The 22,532-nt window shown below is 45.8% G+C and overlaps 4 non-coding genes across 4 annotated transcripts; all 4 read right to left on the minus strand.

Annotated features, from left to right (window-relative positions):
- Positions 1-6,816: 6,816 nt before the first annotated feature.
- trnat-ugu (transfer RNA threonine (anticodon UGU)) lies at positions 6,817-6,890 on the minus strand. Its single transcript has one exon. It is a non-coding gene; the product is annotated as a tRNA-Thr (tRNA).
- A 454-nt stretch (positions 6,891-7,344) lies between these two features.
- trnak-uuu (transfer RNA lysine (anticodon UUU)) lies at positions 7,345-7,417 on the minus strand. The gene has a single exon. It is a non-coding gene; the product is annotated as a tRNA-Lys (tRNA).
- An 8,837-nt stretch (positions 7,418-16,254) lies between these two features.
- On the minus strand, positions 16,255-16,327 carry trnak-uuu (transfer RNA lysine (anticodon UUU)). The gene has a single exon. It is a non-coding gene; the product is annotated as a tRNA-Lys (tRNA).
- A 289-nt stretch (positions 16,328-16,616) lies between these two features.
- Positions 16,617-16,690, minus strand: trnat-ugu (transfer RNA threonine (anticodon UGU)). Its single transcript has one exon. It is a non-coding gene; the product is annotated as a tRNA-Thr (tRNA).
- Positions 16,691-22,532: the final 5,842 nt, after the last annotated feature.

The following is a 22,532-nucleotide window of genomic DNA, read 5'->3' on the forward strand; positions in this document are numbered from 1 at the left end:
TGTAATCTTATGACGTCTTGGATGGTTGGCATTGACTTGTCAGAAGCAGACATATTTATAGTAGATCGTTTAGTCTGACTTAACATCTTAGGCACCATCACTTGCTGAATTTGCGCGGCTGTTCGCGCTGCACAATCTGCTCGTTCATTACCAACGTCAACTGGGGTTGTACCATTCGTGTGGGCAGCGCATTTAATAACGGAAATCTGCGCGGGCATAAGGAGGGCCTGCAGTAGGTCATTAACTAAACCCCGGTTGGATATTTCTGTGCCTGCCGAGGTAAGGAATCCCCTATTCTTCCAGAGTTGTCTGAAGTCATGAACTACCCCGAAAGCATATCGGGAGTCAGTGTAGATATTTACCCGGCGATCTCCCCCCAGTATACATGCACGGGTGAGGGCAAAAAGTTCGGCTTGTTGTGCTGAGTAAGGGGTCTGGAAAGCTGCCGCTTCTAGAATCAGACCATCCTGATCTATGATTGCATAACCCGACAGTCTCCGGCCAGTGGGGCTTACTAATGCACTGCCATCAACATACATAATCATGTCAGGTTGTTCTAACGGAATATCACTCAGATCGTCCCTTATTGTTGTAGTTTCCTGAATCAAGGCTAAACAGTCGTGACCAGGCACGTCCTCATTGACAGGGGGACCACTGAGAAAACAGGCTGGATTGATAGTGGTACAGTATTTAAATGTCAGACGTGGATTGTTCAAAAGGTATATCTCATACCTATTCTGACGAGCTGCGGTAAGATGCTGAGTCTGCAGTTGCCCCAATAGTGCGATTACCGAGTGGGAGCTATACACCGTAATATCCTGTTGGAGAGTGATGTTGGCAGCAGCCTGAAAACTATTGTATATCGCTGCCAAGATCTGGGTGCAAACAGGGTGGCCCAACGCCACTGGGTCGAGTTTGGAAGAGTAATATGCTACGGGCCGGTGCTTGTCCCCATGTTGCTGGGTGAGTACCGCTGTTGAACATCCTTCCAGAACAGTACAGTATATCTGGAATGGTCGGTCGTATAGGGGCCTACCGAGGGCCGGTGCTTGTAGCAAGGCCTGCTTCAGGCAACGGAAGGCCTCGAGTGCCTCGGTGGTGAGAGTAAAATTCCCCCCTTCACGAGTGTAAGGCGTCAGCAGCTTTGTATAGACAGCAATGTTTGGTATCCACTGCCGACAATAATTCATCATACCCAGCCAATGACGAACCTCCTTGGCTATTGTAGGGGCGGGGAATTGGCATATTGGTTCAATACTACTGGGTTCGAGACTTCTTTCTGTGGCTGTAAGTAAAACTCCTAAGAACTTAACTTTTCTCTGAGCCACCAAGACCTTTGCTTGTGAAACAACATAACCCAACGAGGATAGGTGGTTCAATAATTGGATCACATCATCCCTATTACTGGGCTCGTCAGGACTTGCCACCAATATGTCATCTACATACTGCACCAGAGTGGAACCATGCTCCAATGTCAAGGCCTGGAGTTGGGTCTGCAGACATCTGGAGAAGAGTGTAGGTGAATTGACGAACCCCTGTGGCAGTCGGGTCCAGGTATACTGCTGTCCATTGTAAGTGAAGGCAAACAAATATTGACTTTCAGTCGCAAGTGGGAGGGCAAAGAAGGCGTGCTGAAGGTCAATTACGGCGAAGACCCGGGCTTGAGCTGGAATTTGAGCCAGTATGTGGGCAGGGTTAGGGACGAGAGCATGTAATGGCTATGCGATGGCATTAATTGAACGTAAATCCTGTACTAATCGGTACTGGTCTGGTTTGGCTGGTTTAGGCACAGCAAGTATGGGGGTGTTACATTCTGATTGGCAAGGGACCAAAATACCCTGTTTCAACAGCTGTTGAATTAATTTATCTATTGATGGAGCAGCTTGAGATTTCAGGGGGTATTGTCGAATGGAAGGTAGCTTTACATGATCCTTAATCATCACCTTAATAGGTGTAACATTTGTCTTTCCCACTTGTGATGGGTATTCCGCCCAGACCTGTGGATTGACATATTCCAACACATCATGTCCCCTGTGATGCTGCAGTCGAGTGTTAATCGTTTCAGGGACCTCAAAATATTTTATGGTAGTGCCGTCCGGCATGACTTGAAGTGCGTAGTCTGTTGGATCTGAATGATCCACCGCCCTCCTGACCATTCGCCCCATATCCCTGGCATGGTACTGGTCACGGACCTGACGTGTAATATGAGGGCTTACCGAAGCTGACTGTGGCCATAAATGTGGTGATATTGCAACAAAATCGGCTGTACCTTCTTTTCCAGTGACTGTGGCTGTAACCTTGACTGGCCATTCGGTCTCAAGTAATGGCCGGTATTTGTCCTCCAACTCCCTGTTTCGTCCAGTTCTGTCATAGGCCAGGGTAACGTGATGCAGTGACTGTTCAACGTCTAACGTCCACCACTGGGGGGTGATAGAAATATAGCACTGTTGTCTCATCCTCCATGATGTAACCGTTACCCCCTCATCTCCGCATTCTAGCTGTAGCTGCAAGATACACAGTAAATCTCGGGCCAACAAGTTACAGTCCAATTCAGTAGTCACTACAAACTGATGCTCTGCAGACTTATTCTCGTAAGTGACTGTCACAGGTTCAGAAATAGGATACTCACACACCTGTCCTTGGAACCCTGACAATTGCTGCGTGTGGTCGGATAATGGTAATTTAAGTGCTGATTGCACAGAAGACATGGCTGCCCCGGTGTCGATTACAAATGAGTGATGTTGATCTCCTATCTGCAGAGAGATAATAGGTTCCCTGTCCGATTGGAGAGTCCTTATGGCTAAATTAGCTCGTCAATCCTGTGTTGGGAAAGGGTTTTCCTGGGAGAAGTCAGTGTATCTCGTCTGTCCTCCCCTTGGTGGGTACCCTCGCCTTTGGGTCGGATAATCTCCTTCTACTGCCTGTCTTTTAAAGGGGCATCCCTGTTGCCAGTGATCTACACGGCCGCAATTAAAACATGCATTGCTCCCTCTATTTCTGCCCCGTCCTCTTCTTCCAGTAGACCAATGGCCCCTCAGAGGGGGCTGCGGTTGTAGAGCTGTTGATTTGTTCGGTGGGCCATAAAAATGGGGTGAGGGTCCCTTTGGGTGGGTTTGGTATCCTCCTCTTCGCTGATCCACCCACCCAAAGTCACTATATTGGGGCTCCTGCTGGTAAACTACCATTTCTGCCGCTTGTTGGGATCGCCAATCATCCTTTTTCATTACATACTCAGTCTTAAGCTTTGTAACTGAGCCTCCTTCTTGGCCTACACCCTCCTTCCAATAAAATCTGACTACCCTTGCCATCTGGGAAGGGTCGTTCTCTGTCCAATTCATGTTATTACATTTCACAGCAGTAACCACAAAAGGTGGTAGGCAATGCATTAACATAGCACAATATTGAGGGGACTTCTGACCATTTTGATACAGCAAATCGCCTGACTGCCCCCGGTAGATTTCATTAAAACGCTCCAGAAATTCCTCTGGCTCTTCAGTCTTCTTAGGTTTTAGGTCTAAGAGAACAGAAAGATTTATGGGCCTTTGAAATGTGTATTCAACGCATTCAAGATCTGTGTCCTTCTATCGTCGTCTAACGCATAGGCCTGCTGAAGTGCGGCATGACTAGCATAATTCAGGTGGTTAAGATAATTGCGGTACTCTGCTGGGGTTAAAATCTGCTGGACTAGGGCCCAGAGGTCCCTTGAATCAGCTTGATAAATTGAGATGGTAGTTCTCAAGGAATCCACAAAGGCAGCAGGAGATTTTTTTCTATCTGGGATTGTAGCCATAATAGCCATCATCTCACTGGGTGTCCATGGGAAGTAAACGTCTATCGTGGGGTTCGCTCCCGCAGTCACTGCGTCGGGGTTTCGCATCTTCCTAATCGGTAACTGTCTCCGAATGTCACCAGGGGGCACTCTAGCTATTTCCCCTGGTTGTTCCAAGACTTCAACGTCTCTCGCTGTCACTAGGGGGTGTTCTTTCTCTTCAAAAGAAGTTGTTTCAGCTTCCTTTGTTCCCGAATCTTGTGGTTTCTCCTTAGTTTGGAGAGACTTAGGTGATATGCTTAATTGTTTCTGGTGAGGGTCAAGCCCCTCTCTCGCTGTCCGAGATCTTGTCCTCGAGCTAACTGGGCTTGTGGGACAGAGTTCCTTTTGCTCTTCTGGTCGTGAAGTTGGTAAATCAGGACCCACACTATCACCCACACTATCATCCAAAAGGGCTTGAGTTTCTGGCATATTTGGAATCTGGGGAGCAATGACTGGGTATATATTATTGTACTCTGGTGGTTCTGGAATGAGCGCAGACCATGCTACAGGTGCAGACGGAACTTTTATTGACTTTTCCAAATTATTGAATTTTTCTTTTTCTGTCAATTCAAGGCCAGCCATTGAACTACGTAGCTCATCTCTTGTTTGGCCCGCGTCTTTCCTGTCTCTACTTGCTCTTTTTTAAATGCACATTCGTTTTTCAAGATCTGTAATGTTTTTAGGTTACCCTGTTCACTAATTGGAATCCCCATTTTAAGGGCATTGTCCTGCCAGCTAGACAACATAATCTTATCTCTTTTCTCTTGACAATATTGCCTCCATAATCCAATTAATTCTTTAGCTTTCATACTTTGATTTTTTCTCCAAATTTGTCCCTGGATTTTCTTAACCATTTCTAGGTCTTTGGTGCCCCCTAGTGGCCATTCATCTCCCATTTTAGTTCTTAACTGTGCTGACAATTTTCTAAAATCCTTCACTTTGTCCGGATACTTATCACATAATATTTGCAGTCGCATGCCTGGATCATTTGTGCTATCCAAGGAATTCCCCATAATCTCAACTAGTCCTCGGAACTGCGTTTTTCGCCACTACAGTCCAAGGAGACAATTTTAGCTTAATCAACTATATTTTTAACACACACACACATGGAGGTGAACCATTTTCAATTTCAAATGTCGCATCGACCTCTCTTAATCGAACCCAACCGAATTAACTCACAAATGAAGTTGAACCATTTATAGTTTTAAATGTCCCATCAACAATATAGCCTACCCAGCCAAATTAACTCACAAATGAAGTTGAACCATTTATAGTTTTAAATGTCCCATCAACAATATAGCCTACCCCAGCCGATTAACTCACAAATGAAATCCCATCAATTAAAATGCTAATCCCCAGACTGACCTGTGATTTCGTCGAGGCGGTCTTTCTGTGCCAACCGCGAGTGACCAGACTAATCAGATGATAAGAAGAGGGGAACAATCAATGTGCGGTCATTTTCCAGTTCTACATTGAGGGCCCTCGTTCCCCATCCTCCTGTTCATAATCAGTCTAATTCTGATTTCGCAGTTGAAACCAGGATCGCCCTGAGAAATCAAGGTTTTCGGCACCAAATGTTGAATCCCAAATGTCTTTATCCGTCAGTCTGGCCTCAATAAAAGTCAAGATGGATTTGCAGGTATAACATTAGTTATTTTATTCAGCTTGCAAGCTACCTAGCCCACAGTGATACAGATAACATGTTGCTCTCTGCAGCCCCGGGAGCTAAGTGAAGGTCCCACACAAAGAGATCAGTACTGATACATTCAAATGGCATCAAGTTTCACATACTCGACACCCATAGGTCATCCTATGTCCCTCCTGACTTGTTTGATCTATTCTGATTGGCTCACTTCCAATCCCTTTCTCCGGCCCCTATCAATGCAGCATCACTCTCATAGACACACCTCTTCCTGCTTTTTTCCATGCGGTCTAAAATCCTTTGTCTCTACTTGCCAGTATCAAAGTGGCTTATTTCTACATTACATTAACTAATATCTCTAAAGTAACTATTTTATATCACATTCGTCACAAGCAGACCGGCAGCCTCCCTTTGGTTTCCTTTCCGAAATTCTTCAACTTGGACACGCATTTTCCCAATGACTTGCGATGTGGCAACTGTTGTTGCGCAGGGACAATGCACTGGGACTTCAAGACATTGAAGAGTAAGGTTAGTTCTCTGAGATATGAGTGGGAAGCTACAGAGATACAGATTGTATTTTAAGAGAGGGAATAAAGGGTGTCATCTGGTGTTTGTTGTGGCAGAGAGTGAACGCAAGTAAGCTCATCTAGTAAAGTAGCAAATTATGCAAATCGCAAATTTCAGGGTGTAAATAGATCTGTCAACGCCACATCTTCATGGAAAACGCCCCATCCTTTATGCCGCCCGAATCGTTCTTGCTAGCATGCAGCAACATATATCGTCCAATAAAAACGCAAATGACTGCAGATGTGAAATCTGAAAAAAAACAGGAAATGATGGAAAATCTCAGTGGGTCTGGCAGCATCTGTGAAGAGAGAACCGAGCTAACGTTTCGAGGCTGGATCACTCTTCATCAGAGTAAATCATTTAATCATTCAATCTTTGCTCACAGACATCGCTGACAGACATTCAAAATGTTCCGACTGGATTTCCTGAGGTCAATCCTGTCGTGCATTCAAAGGAAAATACTGCAGATGTTGTGAACCTGCATGAGAAGCTAAATATGATTGGATTAAAGCTCAGAAAATTAGAGGATGTCTGTGGAGCCAGACACAAAGTTAATATTTCAAATCCGTGTGATCCTTATTCAGAGCTGAAGCGAGGTTACATGCAATGGAGTAGATGAGGAAAATGGAAGTTGCATGAAAAGTGGGAGATATGGAAGTTTGAATCAAGTTTGACATAAATCAAGGGAAAGCAATGTTGAAGGTCAGTACCACAGAAATGTTGTCAACATTTCCTGTGTCCACCATTAAATGAAGAGCATCCTTCACAGGCTACGTACTTTGACCTGAATGTATAAAGGTACTGCTGAGAGTTGAACTCAGGATCTCCTGTTTACAAGACAGGCACTTTAACCATCTAAGCCACAGCACCAATCTGCAAGACAGCTTTGCAAGTTTAGAACAGATTTCAATTGTTTTGATTAAACATCAGTATTGTTGATTTCTCCTGCTGACTTTGAGAGTGCAAACTAAAATATTCATCAGCACTGGCCTTTTGAAACTGTAAAAATTGCAGTTATTTCTGAAAGTTATTAATTTAAAATCAGGTCTGCAGGAAAGAAGTATACAAACAGGAAATATTTTGCGAATTGGGAAGTGATTAAACATGGCCAGAAAACTACAGTGGTATAATGCTGGATAAGACCAGGAGAGAGTTTTTACATTCACAGAAAATCTAGCAAAAATTCTTGAAAATTCTGGACGGCTGTTGCAATTTGGCAAACACGACGTTGTCACGGTTCTTCCACTTTCCTTGAAGCATCCTGCGTTCTTTATATTTATTTCCGACCGTTCATTGTGAAGCAAACGCCTTGAGCCAAAAACAAAACCCTGACAGGGACTTGAACCCTGGACCCTCAGATTAAAAGTCTGATGCTCTACCGACTGAGCTACCAGGGCCCAATCCAAAAATGTTCTCATAGTTCAGTTGAAAGTCTCATATTGTATCTTTTGAATTTCCTTCACTGGTCATTCAGCCTCTCCAGCTCATTTCCCTCGCAAGCAGACCGGCAGCCTCCCTTCAGCTTACTTTCTCAAATTCTTCAACTTGGACTCGCATTTTACCAATGACCTGTGATGTGACAACTGTTGTTACCCAGGGACATGCACTGGGACTTCAAGACATTGAAGATTACACTAGTTCGCTGAGATATCAGTGGGAAGCTGCAGAGATACAGATTGTATTTTGAGAGAGGGAATAAAGCTGGATAAGACCAGGAGAGAGTTTTTACATTCACAGAAAATCTAGCAAAAATTCTTGAAAATTCTGGACGGCTGTTGCAATTTGGCAGAGTGTGAACGCAAGTAAGCTCATCTAGAAAAGTAACAAATTATGCAAATCGCAAATTTTCAGGGTGTAAATAGATCTGTCAACACCACATCTTCATGGAAAACGCCCCATCCTTTATCCCGCCCAAATCATTCTTGCTGACATGCAGCAACATATATCGTCCAATAAAAAGGCAAATTACTGCAGATGTGAAATCTGAAAAAAAACAGGAAATGATGGAAAATCTCAGTGAGTCTGGCAGCATCTGTGAAGAGAGAACCGAGCGAACGTTTCGAGGCTGCGTCACTCTTCATCAGAGTAAATCATTTAATCATTCAATCTTTGCCCACAGACATCGCTGACAGACATTCAGAATGTTCCTACTGGATTTCCTGAGCTCAATCCTGTCATGCATTCAAAGGAAAATACTGCACATGTTGTGAATGTGCATGAGAAACAAAAAATGATTGGATTAAAGCTCATAAAATTTGAGGATGTCTGTGGAGCCAGACACAAAGTTAATGTTTCAAATCCGTGTGATCCTTATTCAGAGCTGAAGCGAGGTTACATGCAATGGAGTCGATGAGGAAAATGGAAGCTGCGTGAAAAGTGGGAGTTATGGAAGTTTGAAATAAATCAAGGGAAAGCAATGTTGAAGATCAGCACCACAGAAACGTTGTCACCATTTCCTGTGTGCACCATTGAATGAGGAGCATTCTTCACAGGCTACATGCTGTGACCTGAATGTTCAAAGGCACTGCTGAGATTTGAACTACAGACCTCCTGTTTAGAAGGCAGGCACTTTAACCATCTAAGCCACAGCACCAATCTGCAAGATAGGCTTGCAAGTGTGGAACAGATTTCAATTGTTTTGATTAAACATCAGTATTGTTGATTTCTCCTGCTGACTTTGAGAGTGGAAATTAAAATATTCATCGGCACTGGGCTTTTGACACTGTAAAAATTGCAGTTATTCTGAAAGTTATTAATTTCAAAGCTGTTCTGCAGGAAAGAAGTATACAAACAGGAAATATTTTGCGAAATGGGAAATTATTATACATGGCCAGAAAACTACAGTGGTATAATGCTGGACAAGACCAGGAGAGAGTTTTTACATCAACTGAAAATCTAGCAAAAATTCTTGAAAATTCTGGACGGCTGTTGCAATTTGGCAAACACGACGTTGTCACGGTTCTTCCACTTTCCATGAAGCATCCTGCATTCTTTATTTTTATTTCCGACCGTTCATTGGGAAGCAAACGCCTTGAGCCAAAATCAAAACCCTGACAGGGACTTAAACCATGGACCCTCAAATTAAATGTCTGATGCTCTACCGACTGAGCTACCAGGGCCCATTATAAAAATATTCTCATAGCTCACGTCAAAGTCTCATATTGTATCTTTTGAATTTCCTTCACTGGTCATTCAGCCTCTCCAGCACATTTCCCTCGCAAGCAGACCGGCAGCCTCCCTTCGGCTTCCTTTCTCAAATTCTTCAACGTGGACTCGCATTTTACCAATGACCTGTGATGTGACAACTGTTGTTACCCAGGGACATGCACTGGGACTTCAAGTCATTGAAGATTACGTTTAGTTCGCTGAGATATCAGTGGGAAGTTGCAGAGATACAGATTGTATTTTGAGAGAGGGAATAAAGCGTGTCATCTGTTGTTTGTTGTGGCAGAGAGTGAACGCAAGTAAGCTCATCGAGTGAAGTAACAAATTATGCAAATCGCAAAGTTTCAGGGTGTAAATAGATCTGTCAACGCCACATCTTCATGGGAAACGCCCCATCCTTTATCCCGCCAAATCGTTCTTGCTGACATGCAGCAACATATATCGTCCAATAAAAAGGCAAATTACTGCGGATGTGAAATCTGAAAAAAAACAGGAAATGATGGAAAATCTCAGTGGGTCTGGCAGCATCTGTGAAGAGAGAACCGAGCTAACGCTTCGAGGCTGGGTCACTCTTCATCAGAGTAAATCATTTAATCATTCAATCTTTGCCCACAGACATCGCTGACAAACATTCAAAATGTTCCTTCTGGATTTCCTGATGTCAATCCTGTCGTGCATTCAAAGGAAAATACTGCACATGTTGTGAATCTGCATGAGAAACTAAATATGATTGGATTAAAGCTCAGAAAATTAGAGGATGTCTGTGGAGCCAGACACAGAGTTAATGTTTCAAATCCGTGCGATCCTTATTCAGAGCTGAAGCGAGGTTTCATGCAATGGAGTAGATGAGGAAAATGGAAGTTACGTGAAAAATGGGAGATATGGAAGTTTGAATCAAGTTTGACATAAATCAAGGAAAAGCAATCTTGAAGGTCAGTACCACAGAAATAGAAATGTTGTCAACATTTTCTGTTTTCACCATTTAAATGAGTAGCATTCTTCACAGGCTACGTACTTTGACCTGAATGTATAAAGGTACTGCTGAGATTTGAACTCAGGATCTCTTGTTAATAAGGCACGTGCTTTAACCATCTAAGCTACAGCACCAATCTGCATGAGAATTTTGCAAGTGTAGAACAGATTTCAATTGTTTTGATTAAACATCAGTATTGTTGATTTCTCCTGCTGACTTTGAGTGTGCAAATTAAAATATTCATCGGCGGACTTCCGGTTGCGGTGAGGATGAGCTAGCCGCACGTTTCGGTGGCTCCAGCTCCGACGGACCTTCGGGCTCTTTTAAGAGCCCCAAAGGGGATTTTTTCGGCCGAGTAACCCGGTGTGGGGTGTGTGGGAAGGGAGTCCCCCCCGAACGACGGAAGAAAAAACCGGCGGCGGCGGCTGCAGCCCGAAGAATCTTCGACTATAAGGTCAGAGGGAGAGGAAAACAAAATGGCGGCGGTGAAATCGCAGGCGACATGGGGGCCTGAGCAGGACGAGGTCGTGAGACGGTGCGTGGACCTGCTGAAGAAGGAGGTACTGACCCCAATGCTACAGGCAATTGAGGGGCTTAAGGAGACTTTAAAGACCCAGGAGACAGCTCCGCGTGGTGGAGCAGAAGGTGTCAGGTATTGAGGACGAGGTCCTGGGCCTGGCGGTTCAGACTCAGACGCACGAGGCACTTCATAAAAAGTGTGCTGAAAGGATCGAGGCCCTTGAAAACGGAACGCGAAGGAAGAATCTTAGGATACTAGGTCTCCCTGAGGGTGTGGAAGGAGTGGACTGTGGAGCATACGCAAGTAAGATGCTGAGCTCACTGATGGGTGCTGAGGCCCCTGCGGGCCCCATGGAGGTGGAGTGGGCAGGTCGGATCCCGGCGAGAAGACCAAAAGCGGGAGAATCACCGAGTGCGTTAATCATGCGATTCTACCGCCTTAAGGACAGAGAAGAGGTCCTGAGATGGGCTAAAAAGGTGCGGAGTAGCAGATGGGAGAATGCGGTGGTACGGATATACCAGGATTGGAGTGCGGAGGTGGCGAGAAGGAGGGCGAGCTTCAACCGAGCCAAAGAGGTTTTGCACAAAAAGAAGGTGACGTTTGGGATGCTGCAGCCGGCAAGACTATGGGTCACGTATCAGGAGAGACACTATTACTTCGAGACGGCGGAGGAAGCATGGACCTTTATTAAAGAAGAGAAACTGGACTGGAACTGAGGGACTGATGCTGCAGGGAATTGTTATTGTTATTGTTTTTGTTAATGTTAAGGTGAAAGTTAATCGAGAAGTAAACAGGGAAGGGGGGAGACACTGGGTAAATGTGGGTGCCGGTGAGGGGGGAAAGACGGGACATAGTCGGAGAATGGGGAAGGGGAGGGGGAGGGGAAAGGGAGCTGCGCCAGAAGAGGCGGGTCAGGTAAAGTGATGTTCCCGCGCCAGAAAGAATAAGGCGGAAAAACAGGCGCAAGGCGGACGGGAGTTCCCTCACACCGGGGGGTCGAGGAGTGAGGAGGAGTAGCCGGGGTCAGTTGAAGTCAGCTGACTTACGGAAGTGATATGGGGGAGCAATCAAGCTAGATAGGGATCTAGTGGGAGGGGGGGTGGGGAAACTGGGTTGCTGCTGCGGAAATCCAAAAGGGAATGGCTAAAGAGTGGGTGGTCGGGGACGGCGTGCGACGCTGGGGGAGCGAGCGGGAGCGTGGAGGCGGGATATGGGACTGGCCTAGAGAAGGTAATGGCTAGTCGACACGGGAGGGGGGCAGGTAGCCCCCTAGTGAGGCTGATCACGTGGCACGTGAGAGGCCAGAATGGACCGATAAAAAGGGCCCAAGCGCACACGCATTTGAAAGGACAAAGGGCAGACGTGGTTATGCTCCAAGAGACGCACCTAAAGGTGGCAGACCAAGTTAAGCTAAGGAAAGGATGGGTGGGACAGGTGTTCCACTCAGGACTGGACGCAAAGAACAGAGGGGTGGCCATTTTGGTGGGGAAACGGGTAGCATTTGAAGCAAAGAACATCGTAGCAGATAGCGGAGGTAGATATGTAATGGTGAGTGGTAGGCTGGAGGGAATGGAGGTCGTGTTGGTTAATGTGTATGCCCCAAATTGGGACGATGCGGGATTCATGAGACGGATGCTGGGGCGTATTCCGGACCTGGAGGCAGGAAATTTGATTTTAGGAGGGGACTTCAATACTGTGCTGGACCCGGGGCTAGATAGATCCAGCTCAAGGACCGGAAGAAGGCCGGCAGCGGCCAAGGTACTTAAGGGGTTTATGGACCAAATGGGGGGAGTGGATCCACGGCGATTTCTTAGACCTAGGGCTAGGGAGTATTCCTTCTTCTCCAACGTCCATAAAGTGTACTCCCGGATAGATATTTTTGTTTTCGGAAGGTCGTTGATCTCGAGGGTGGAAGAAGCTGAATACTCAGCCATAGCGGTTTCGGATCATGCCCCACATTGGGTGGACCTGGAAGTAGGAGAGGACAGGGAGCAGAGAACACTCTGGCGATTAGACGTGGGACTGAAGACGAATGAGGGAGTGTGTGCAGGAGTGAGGGGGTGTATTGAGAGATACCTGGAGGTCAATGACGACGGCGAGGTCCCTGTGGGAGTGGTCTGGGAAGCACTAAAAGCGGTGGTCAGAGGAGAGCTGATCTCTATTGGGGCCCACAAAAGGAAAACAGAGGCCAAGGAAAGGGATAGATTATTGGGGGAAATTTTAAGGGTGGACAGGGAATTTGCAGAGACCCCGGAGGAGGAGCTGTACAGGGAGAGGAGACGACTCCAGACCGAGTTTGACCTTCTGACCACCAGAAAGGCGGAGGTACTGTGGAGGAAGGCACAGGGGAGGAGGTACGAATATGGGGAAAAGGCTAGTCGCCTGTTGGCGCACCAACTGCGAAAGAGGGCAGCAGCGAGGGAGATAGGAGGAATTAGGGATGAAAGGGGAGACACTGAACGAAGGCCAGGAAAGATAAATGAGGTGTTTAAGACCTTTTATGAGGAACTGTTTAGGTCTCAACCCCCAGAGGGAGAGGAGGGGATGCGGCAGTTCCTGGACCAGTTGAGGTTCCCGAAAGTGGAGGAGCAGGCGGTGGCAGGCCTGGGGGCGCCGATTGAGGTGGACGAGGTTATTAAGGGACTGGGAAGCATGCAAGCAGGGAAGGCTCCGGGGCCGGATGGGTTCCCGGTGGAATACTACAGAAAATATGTGGACTTGTTGGCCCCGTTGATGGCGAGGATGTTCAATGAGGCCAGGGAAGGGGGGACTCTAACCCCGATGATGTCGGAGGTGACGATATCGCTAATTTTGAAGAGAGACAAAGATCCGTTGCAGTGCGGGTCCTATAGACCTATTTCACTATTGAACGTGGACGCCAAGTTGCTGCAAAGGTACTGGCATCGAGGATAGAGGACTGTGTCCCAGGGGTGGTGCACGAAGACCAGACAGGGTTCGTAAAAGAGAGACAACTGAATGTTAACGTGCGACGACTATTAGGGGTGATAATGATGCCCCCAGTGGAGGGGGAGGCAGAGATAGTGGCGGCAATGGACGCAGAGAAGGCATTTGATAGGGTGGAGTGGGAGTATTTATGGGAAGTGTTAAGGAGGTTTGGGTTTGGAAACGGGTTTATTCGCTGGGTTAGACTTCTTTATGGGGCACCAACGGCAAGCGTAGTTACAGGTCGAAATAGATCGGAGTATTTCCGATTATATAGGGGAACAAGACAGGGATGCCCGCTGTCTCCATTGTTGTTTGCGTTGGCAATTGAACCTCTGGCCATGGCGTTGAGAGACTCCAGGAAATGGAGAGGGGTGATTAGAGGGGGAGAAGAACATCGAGTCTCGTTATATGCGGATGACCTATTGTTATACGTGTCGGACCCAGCGGGGCGGGGGGGGATGATCGAGGTTATGCGAATTTTGAGGAGGTTCGGGGAATTCTCGGGGTATAGGCTAAACATGGGGAAGAGTGAATTATTTGTGATACATCCAGGGGACCAGAGTAGAGAGATAGAAGGCTTACCGCTAAGGAAAGTGGAAAGAAACCTCCGATACCTGGGGATTCAGATCGCTAGGAGCTGGGGAACCTTGCACAGACTTAATTTGACACGGCTGGTAGAACAAATGGAGGAGGACTTCAAGAGGTGGGAGATGCAGCCTTTATCACTGGCGGGCAGGGTGCAAGCAATTAAGATGATGGTCCTCCCGAGGTTCTTATTTGTATTTCAATGTCTCCCTATACTAATCACCAGGACCTTTTTTAATAAAATAGATAGGAGCATTACGAGCTTTGTGTGGGCAGGGAAAGTTCCGAGAGTAAGGAGGGGGTTCCTTCAGCGTAGTAGGGACAGAGGAGGACTGGCACTACCGAACTTAGGAGATTATTATTGGGCCGCAAATGTGGCAATGATACGTAGATGGATGATGGAGGGTGAGGGAGCGGCGTGGAAAAGACTGGAGAGAAAGTCCTGTAAAGGGACGTGTTTAGAGGCGCTGGTGACGGCACCGCTACCGCTCTCACCTAAAAGGTTTACCACGAACCCGGTGGTGGCGGCAACACTGAACATATGGGGACAGTGGAGGCGACAGAGAGGGGTGCGGGGAGCCCTGGTGGGGTCCCCTATCAGGAACAACCATAGGTTCGCCCCAGGAAGAATGGATGGAGGATTTCAGAGCTGGTACCAGTTGGGAATTAGGAAGGTGGGAGATTTATTCATAGATGGGACTTTTGCGAGCTTGGGAGCATTGGAGGAAAAGTATAAGTTACCCCGGGGAAATTTCTTGAGATATATGCAGGTGAGGGCGTTTATTAGACAACAGGTGAGGGAATTTCCGTTGCTCCCGACACAGGGGATACAGGACAGGGTGCTTTCAGGGGTGTGGGTCGGAGAGGGCAAGGTGTCAGAGATTTACAGAGAGATGAGGGAAGAGGGGGAGGAGTCGGTGGGAGAACTAAAGGGAAAGTGGGAAGAAGAATTTGGGGAGGAGCTAGAAGAGGGTATGTGGGCTGATGCCCTAAGCAGGGTAAACTCCTCTTCCTCATGCGCCAGGCTTAGCCTGATTCAATTTAAGGTGCTACATAGAGCACACATAACGGGGGCAAGATTGAGCAGGTTCTTTGGAGTGGAGAACAGATGTGGGAGGTGTGACGGGAGCCCGGCAAACCACACACATATGTTTTGGGCGTGCCCGGCACTGGAAGGATATTGGAAGGGAGTGACGGGAGTGATCTCGCAGGTGGTGAATGCCCGGGTCAAACCAAGCTGGGGGCTAGCTCTATTTGGAGTTGCGGACGAGCCGGGAGTGCAGGAGGCGAAAGAGGCCGACGTCATGGCCTTTGCGTCCCTAGTATCCCGGCGCAGGATCCTACTTATGTGGAAGGAGGCGAAACCCCCCGGACTGGAGGCCTGGGTAAATGGCGGGGTTTATTAAACTGGCGCAGATAAAGTTTGCCCTGAGAGGATCGGCTCAAGGGTTCACCAGGCGGTGGCAGCCATTTTTCGACTACCTAAGGGAACGTTAGAGGGAAGACAGATGACCAGCAGCAACCCGGGGGAGGGGGGGGGGAGGGGGGAGGGGGGGGGTTTAGTTTAGTCTAGGTCAATAGATAATGGGGTTTTGTTACTTTTGTATTGTTAAAAATTTCTATTTTGTTATCGTTACGTTTGTTTTGTAAGAGGGAAAAATGTTGTTTAGAAAAAAAATTTCAGTAAAATATATATATTTTTTTAAAATATTGATCGGCACTGGGCTTTTGAAATTGCAAAAATTGCAGTTATTTCTGAAAGTTATTAATTTAAAAGCAGTTCTGCAGGAAAGAAGTATACAAACAGGAAATATTTTGCGAATTGGGAAGTGATTAAACATAGTGGTATAACGCAGGACAAGACCAGGAGAGAGTTTTTACATTCAATTAAAATCTCGCAAAAATTCTTTAATTCTGGATGGCTGTTTGCAATTTTGGCAAACACGACGTTGTCACGGTTCTTCCACTTTCCATAAAGCATCCTGCATTCTTTATTTTTATTTCCGACCGTTCATTGGGAAGCAAACGCCTTGAGCCAAAATTAAAGCCCTGACAGGGACTTGAACCCTGGACCCTCAGATTAAAAGTCTGATGCTCTACCAACTGAGCTACCAGGGCCCATTTCAAAAATGCGCTCATAGCTCACGTCAAAGTCTCATATTGTATCTTTTGAATTTCCTTCACTGGTCATTCAGAGCTGAAGCGAGGTTACATGCAATGGAGTAGATGAGGAAAATGGAAGTTGCGTGAAAAATGGGCGATAGGGAAGTTTGAATCAAGTGTGACATAAAACAAGGGAAAGCAACCTTGAAGGTCAGTACCACAGAAATGTTGTCAACATTTTCTGTGTTCACCATTAAATGAGGAGAATTCTTCACAGGCTAAATGCTTTGACCTGAATGTATGAAGGTACTCTTGAGATTCGAACTCAGGATCTCCTGTTTACAAGACAGGCACTTTAACCATCTAAGCCACAGCACCAATCTGCAAGACAGCTTTGAAAGTGTAGAACAGATTTCAATTGTTTTGATTAAACATCAGTATTGTTGATTTCTCCTGCTGATTTTGAGATTGCAAATTAACATATTCATCGGCACTGGGCTTTGGAAACTGTAAAGATTGCAGTTATTTCTGAAAGTTATTAATTTAAAAGCAGTTCTGCAGGAAAGAAGTATACAAACAGGAAATATTTTGCGAATTGGGAAGTGATTAAACATGGCCAGAAAACTACAGTGGTATAATGCTGGATAAGACCAGGAGAGAGTTTTTACATTCACTGAAAATCTAGCAAAAATTCTTCAAAATTCTGGATGGCTGTTGCAATTTGGCCAACACGACGTTGTCACGGTTCTTCCACTTTCCATCAAACATCCTGCATTCTTTATTTTTATTTCCAACCGTTCATTGGGAAGCAAACGCCTTAAACCAAAATCAATGCCCTGCCAGGGACTTGAACCCTGAAGCTTCAGATTAAAAGCCTGATGCTCAACCGTCTGGGTTATCAGGGCCCATTTCAACAGTTCTCTCATAGCTCACGTCAAAGTCTCATATTGTATCTTTTGAATTTCCTTCACTGGCAATTCAGCCTCTCCAGCTCATTTCCCTCGCAAGCAGACCGGCAGCCTCCCTTCGGCTTTCTTTCTCAAATTCTTCAACTTGGACTCGCATTTTACCAATGACCTGTGATGTGACAACTGTTGTTACCCAGGGACATGCACTGGGACTTCAATACATTGAAGATTACGTTTAGTTCGCTGAGATATCAGTGCGAAGCTGCAGAGATACAGATTGGATTTTGAGAGAGGGAATAAAGCGTGTCATCTGTTGTTTGTTGTGGCAGAGTGTGAACGCAAGTAAGCTCATCGAGTAGAGTAGCAAATTATGCAAATCTCAAAGTGTCAGTTGTAAGGTTTTCGGGCAATTCGGCCCTTTTTGGACTGCCCAAGAATAAAATCCAGAGACTGTAAACTGGACACTTTTCAGCCAAAGGAACGTAACCAAATTTCTCAGCAGGCTTGGTCCGCTGAGCTGAGTAGGGGCATAGGTATTTACAAACCCCCCCCTCCCCGGAGCTACAAGGAAGAAGGAGCCAGACAACTAGATAAGATTAAAACACAGACAAAGGGGCACGGGAATACAAAGGGGCCTGCCTGCAAGCAGGACAATGGGATGGTCATAGCCCCATGCAGATGTAAATGACTTGGCCTCCACCAGAGCAGAATCCAATCAACACCCCATCAACATAGCGAGGTGAGAATAGCAGCGATCTCCAGAGCAGATGGAAGACTTTGAAAATCTTCACAAGAGAGCTTAACCTTGTTATCCCAAAAAGCAGACAGTCTGGGCTCAGTATATTGCGCTGGAAAAGCCCCTTGAAGACAAACGGTAGAAAAAAACCAAGTTGGAGGCGGACCTGGCGGAGGTACTCCAATCTTGACAGAAGCCACCGGCAGGAACTCACTGGGTGGAGGGGGCGGAGTCGGCGCCAAATTCAAATCGGGACAGGTCTGCCTGGCTGGAAGGAGCGGACCTGCGAGGAGAACCTGGAAGTCAACAGGTCTGCCCGGCTCAAAGGGGGCGGGGCCAGCGGGAACTTTAAACCTTACCAATTCAATGCAAAAGGGGCTGGCCGAACACAGGAAAAAGCCAGGTAAAACGGATATAAAAGGGGCTGTGTTGGGATTGAGGCTCTCTTGGCTTGACCTCTCCACCTTCGACTTGACCTCCTGCAGCCTGTGACCGTAAGTACCCTGCAGCAGCTTGCGAAACTCCCTTGACTTTGATAGTGGTTGAGGCTTTGGGGCAGGGGCTTGATTTGTGTTTTGTGCCATTGCTAAACCTGTGTAACAATAAGATTTTACGTTGTGTCCGTTATAGTACTTCCTGAATAGACTTAGTTTGTGTTAGAGTTTAAGATTTTATTATAATTTCTTCTGTTTGATGATTTCGACCTGGGTTTTGCAATAAACCTCGATTTGCTGATAATTGGAGTCGTTTCAATTCTTCAATCTCTCACCAGTGATCTCTGACCAAGTCATTGCTAAGATATTCCTCACCTTAGTTCCGGGGTCGAGAATCTAGGGTCATCTTGAACGATTCGAACCCGTTCACTCAGGACAGGCTGCTGGTTAGGTAATAAACAGCAGTGTCCTATTCTCTCTCTTGGGAAAGCTACTCCAGCGAAGTAGGAACCGGGTGGGTGTTGCACCACCGACAAGAGAGAGAATCACCTGGGCATTGGTGGGGGTCTGGATATCTGTGTGATATAAGCCTCAGGCTTCCGGTTAGGGATAAACGGCAGGCTTGATTCAGTGCTCTCTTCCGTGGAGGTGTCCCAGTGCGGCATCCCCTGGCCTCTGATGTTTCAGTGCCAGCTGGAGAGAGACACACACAGATACTCTAACCCCTGATATCGGCCCAGTAGTGGAGTAGCAGAGATGGAACCCTCTACACAGGGTGTAAATAGATCTGTCAACGCCACATCTTCATGATGCTTTACCGACTGAGCTACCAGGGCCCATTTCAACAGTTCTCTCATAGCTCATGTCAAAGTCTCATATTGTATCTTTTGAATTTCCTTCACTGGTCATTCAGCCTCTCCAGCTCATTTCCCTCGCAAGGAGACCGGCAGCCTCCCTTCGGCTTTCTTTCTCAAATTCTTCAACTTGGACTCGCATTTTACCAATGACCTGTGATGTGACAACTGTTGTTACCCAGGGACATGCACTGGGACTTCAAGACATTGATGATTACGTTTAGTTCACTGAGATATCAGTGGGAAGTTGCAGAGATACAGATTGTATTTTAAGAGAGGGAATAAAGGGTGTCATCCGTTGTTTGTTGTGGCAGAGAGTGAACGCAAGTAAGCTCATCTAGAAAAGTAACAAATTATGCAAATCGCAAAGTTTCAGGGTGTAAATAGATCTGTCAACGCCACATCTTCATGGAAAACGCCCCATCCTTTATACCGCCCAAATCGTTCTTGCTGACATGCAGCAACATATATCGTCCAATAAAAAGGCAAATTACTGCAGATGTGAAATCTGAAAAAAAACAGGAAATGATGGAAAATCTCAGTGGGTCTGGCAGCATCTGTGAAGAGAGAACCGAGCTAACGTTTCAAGGCTGGGTCACTCTTATTCAGAGTAAATCATTTACTCGTTCAATCTTTGCTCAAAGACATCGCTGACAAACATTCAAAATGTTCCTTCTGGATTTCCTGAGGTCAATCCTGTTGTGCATTCAAAGGAAAATACTGCACATGTTGTGAATGTGCATGAGAAACTAAAAATGGTTAAAGCGCCTGTTTAGTAATTGGGGATCCTGAGTTCAAATCTCAGCAGTTCCTTTATACCTTTACGTCAAAACAAGTCACCTGTTATGAAAAGCTCCCTATTTAATGGTGAATGCAGAGTTTATTGGCAAAATCTCCATGGCACTAACCTTCAAGGTGCCCTCCCTACTCTTATGTCAAACCTTTCATAGCTCCATTTTTCACACACCTTCCATTTTCTCATCTACTCCATCTCATCTACTCCATTGCATTTGCTCCTCACTTCAGCTCTGATTAAGGATCACACGGATTTGAAATGTTAACTCTGTGTCTGGCTCCACATATATCCTCTGAATTTTTGAGCTTCAATCCTATCATGTTTAGCTTCTCATGCAGATTCGCAACATCCGCAGTATTTTCTTTGAATGCATGATAGGATTTACCTCCGGTAATCCAGAAGGAACATTTTGAATGTTTTTTAGCGACATCTGTGAGCAACGATTGAATGATTAATTGATTTACTGTGACGAAGAGTGACCCGGACTCGAAATGTTAACTCGGTTCTCTCTTCACAGGTGGTGCCAGACCCGCTGAGAGTTTCCGTCATTTCCTGTTTTTCTTTCAGATTTTACATCCGCAGTAATTTGATTTTATATTGAACGATTCATGTTGCTGCACGTTTGCAAGAACGACTCGGGCGGGATAAAGGATGGGGTTATTTTCCATGATGATGTGGTGCTGACAGATCTATTTATATCCTGAAACTTTGCGATTTGCATAATTTGCTAAGTTTACTAGATGAATTTATTTACGTTCACACTCTGCCACAACAAACACCAGATGATACCTTTAATTCCCTCTCTCAAAATACAATCTTTGTCTCTGTAGCTTCCCACTCAGATCTCACCGAACTAAACGTAATCTTCAAAGTCTTGAAGTCCCAGTGCAGGTCCCTGGGTAAACAGTTGTCACATCACAAGTCACTGGTAAAAAGCGAGTACAAGCTGAAGAATTTGAGAAAGGAAGCCAAAGGGAGGCTGCCGGTCTGCTTGCGAGGGAAATGTGCTGGTGAGGCTGAATTACCATTGAAGGAAATTCAAAATATACAATGTGAGACTTTGAAGTGAGCTCTAAGACTACGTTTGGAATGGGCCCTGGAAGCGCAGTCGGTAGAGTGTCTGACTTTTAATCTGAAGATCGATGGGTTTAAGTCCCTGCCTGGGCCTCAACTTTGTCTCAAGGCGTTTTTGTTCCCAATGAACGACAGGAAAAAAGAATAAAGAATGCAGGGTGATTTTGGGAAAGCGGATGAACCGTGACAACGTCGTGTTTGCAAAATTGCAATTGCCCTCGACAACTTTCAAGAATTTCTGCTAGATTTTCAGTTAATGTAAAAACTCTCTCCTGGTCTTGTCCTGCATTATACCACTATAGTTTTGTGGTCATGTTTAATTCCTTCCAATTCACAAAATATTTCCTGTTTGTTTACTTCTCCCTGCAGAATGCTATAATCTAATAACTTTCAGAAATAACAGCAATTTTTGCAGTTTCAAAAGTCCAGTGCCGATGAAATTTGCACTCTCAAAGTCAGCATGGAGGAGAATGCTGAGCCCCAGGCTAATAGAATAGATGGCATTGAGGTACGTAGGGAAGAGGTGTTGGCAATTCTGGACAGGCTGAAAATAGATAAGTCCCCGGGACCTGATGGGATTTATCCTAAGATTCTCTGGGAGGCCAGGGAAGAGATTGCTGGACCTTTGGCTTTGATTTTTATGTCATCATTGGCTACAGGAATAGTGCCAGAGGACTGGAGGACAGCAAATGTGGTCCCTTTGTTCAAAAAGGGGAGCAGAGACAACCCCGGCAACTATAGACCGGTGAGTCTCACGTCTGTAGTGGGTAAAGTCTTGGAGGGGATTATAAGAGACAAGATTTATAATCATCTAGATAGGAATAATATGATCAGGGATAGTCAGCATGGCTTTGTGAAGGGTAGGTCATGCCTCACAAACCTTATTGAGTTCTTTGAGAAGGTGACTGAACAGGTAGACGAGGGTAGAGCAGTTGATGTGGTGTATATGGATTTCAGCAAAGCGTTTGATAAGGTTCCCCACGGTAGGCTATTGCAAAAAATATGGAGGCTGGGGATTGAGGGTGATTTAGAGATGTGGATCAGAAATTGGCTAGCTGAAAGAAGACAGAGGGTGGTTGTTGATGGGAAATGTTCAGAATGGAGTACAGTCACAAGTGGAGTACCACAAGGATCTGTTCTGGGGCTGTTGCTGTTTGTCATTTTTATCAATGACCTAGAGGAAGGCGCAGAAGGGTGGGTGAGTAAATTTGCAGACGATACTAAAGTAGGTGGTGTTGTCGATAGTATGGAAGGATGTAGCAGGTTACAGAGGGATATAGATAAGCTGCAGAGCTGGGCTGAGAGGTGGCAAATGGAGTTTAATGTAGAGAAGTGTGAGGTGGTTCACTTTGGAAGGAATAACAGGAATGCGGAATATTTGGCTAATGGTAAAGTTCTTGAAAGTGTGGATGAGCAGA

This window comes from Scyliorhinus torazame, chromosome 4 (genome assembly GCF_047496885.1).
Source record: "Scyliorhinus torazame isolate Kashiwa2021f chromosome 4, sScyTor2.1, whole genome shotgun sequence".
NCBI classification, from domain to species: domain Eukaryota; kingdom Metazoa; phylum Chordata; class Chondrichthyes; order Carcharhiniformes; family Scyliorhinidae; genus Scyliorhinus; species Scyliorhinus torazame.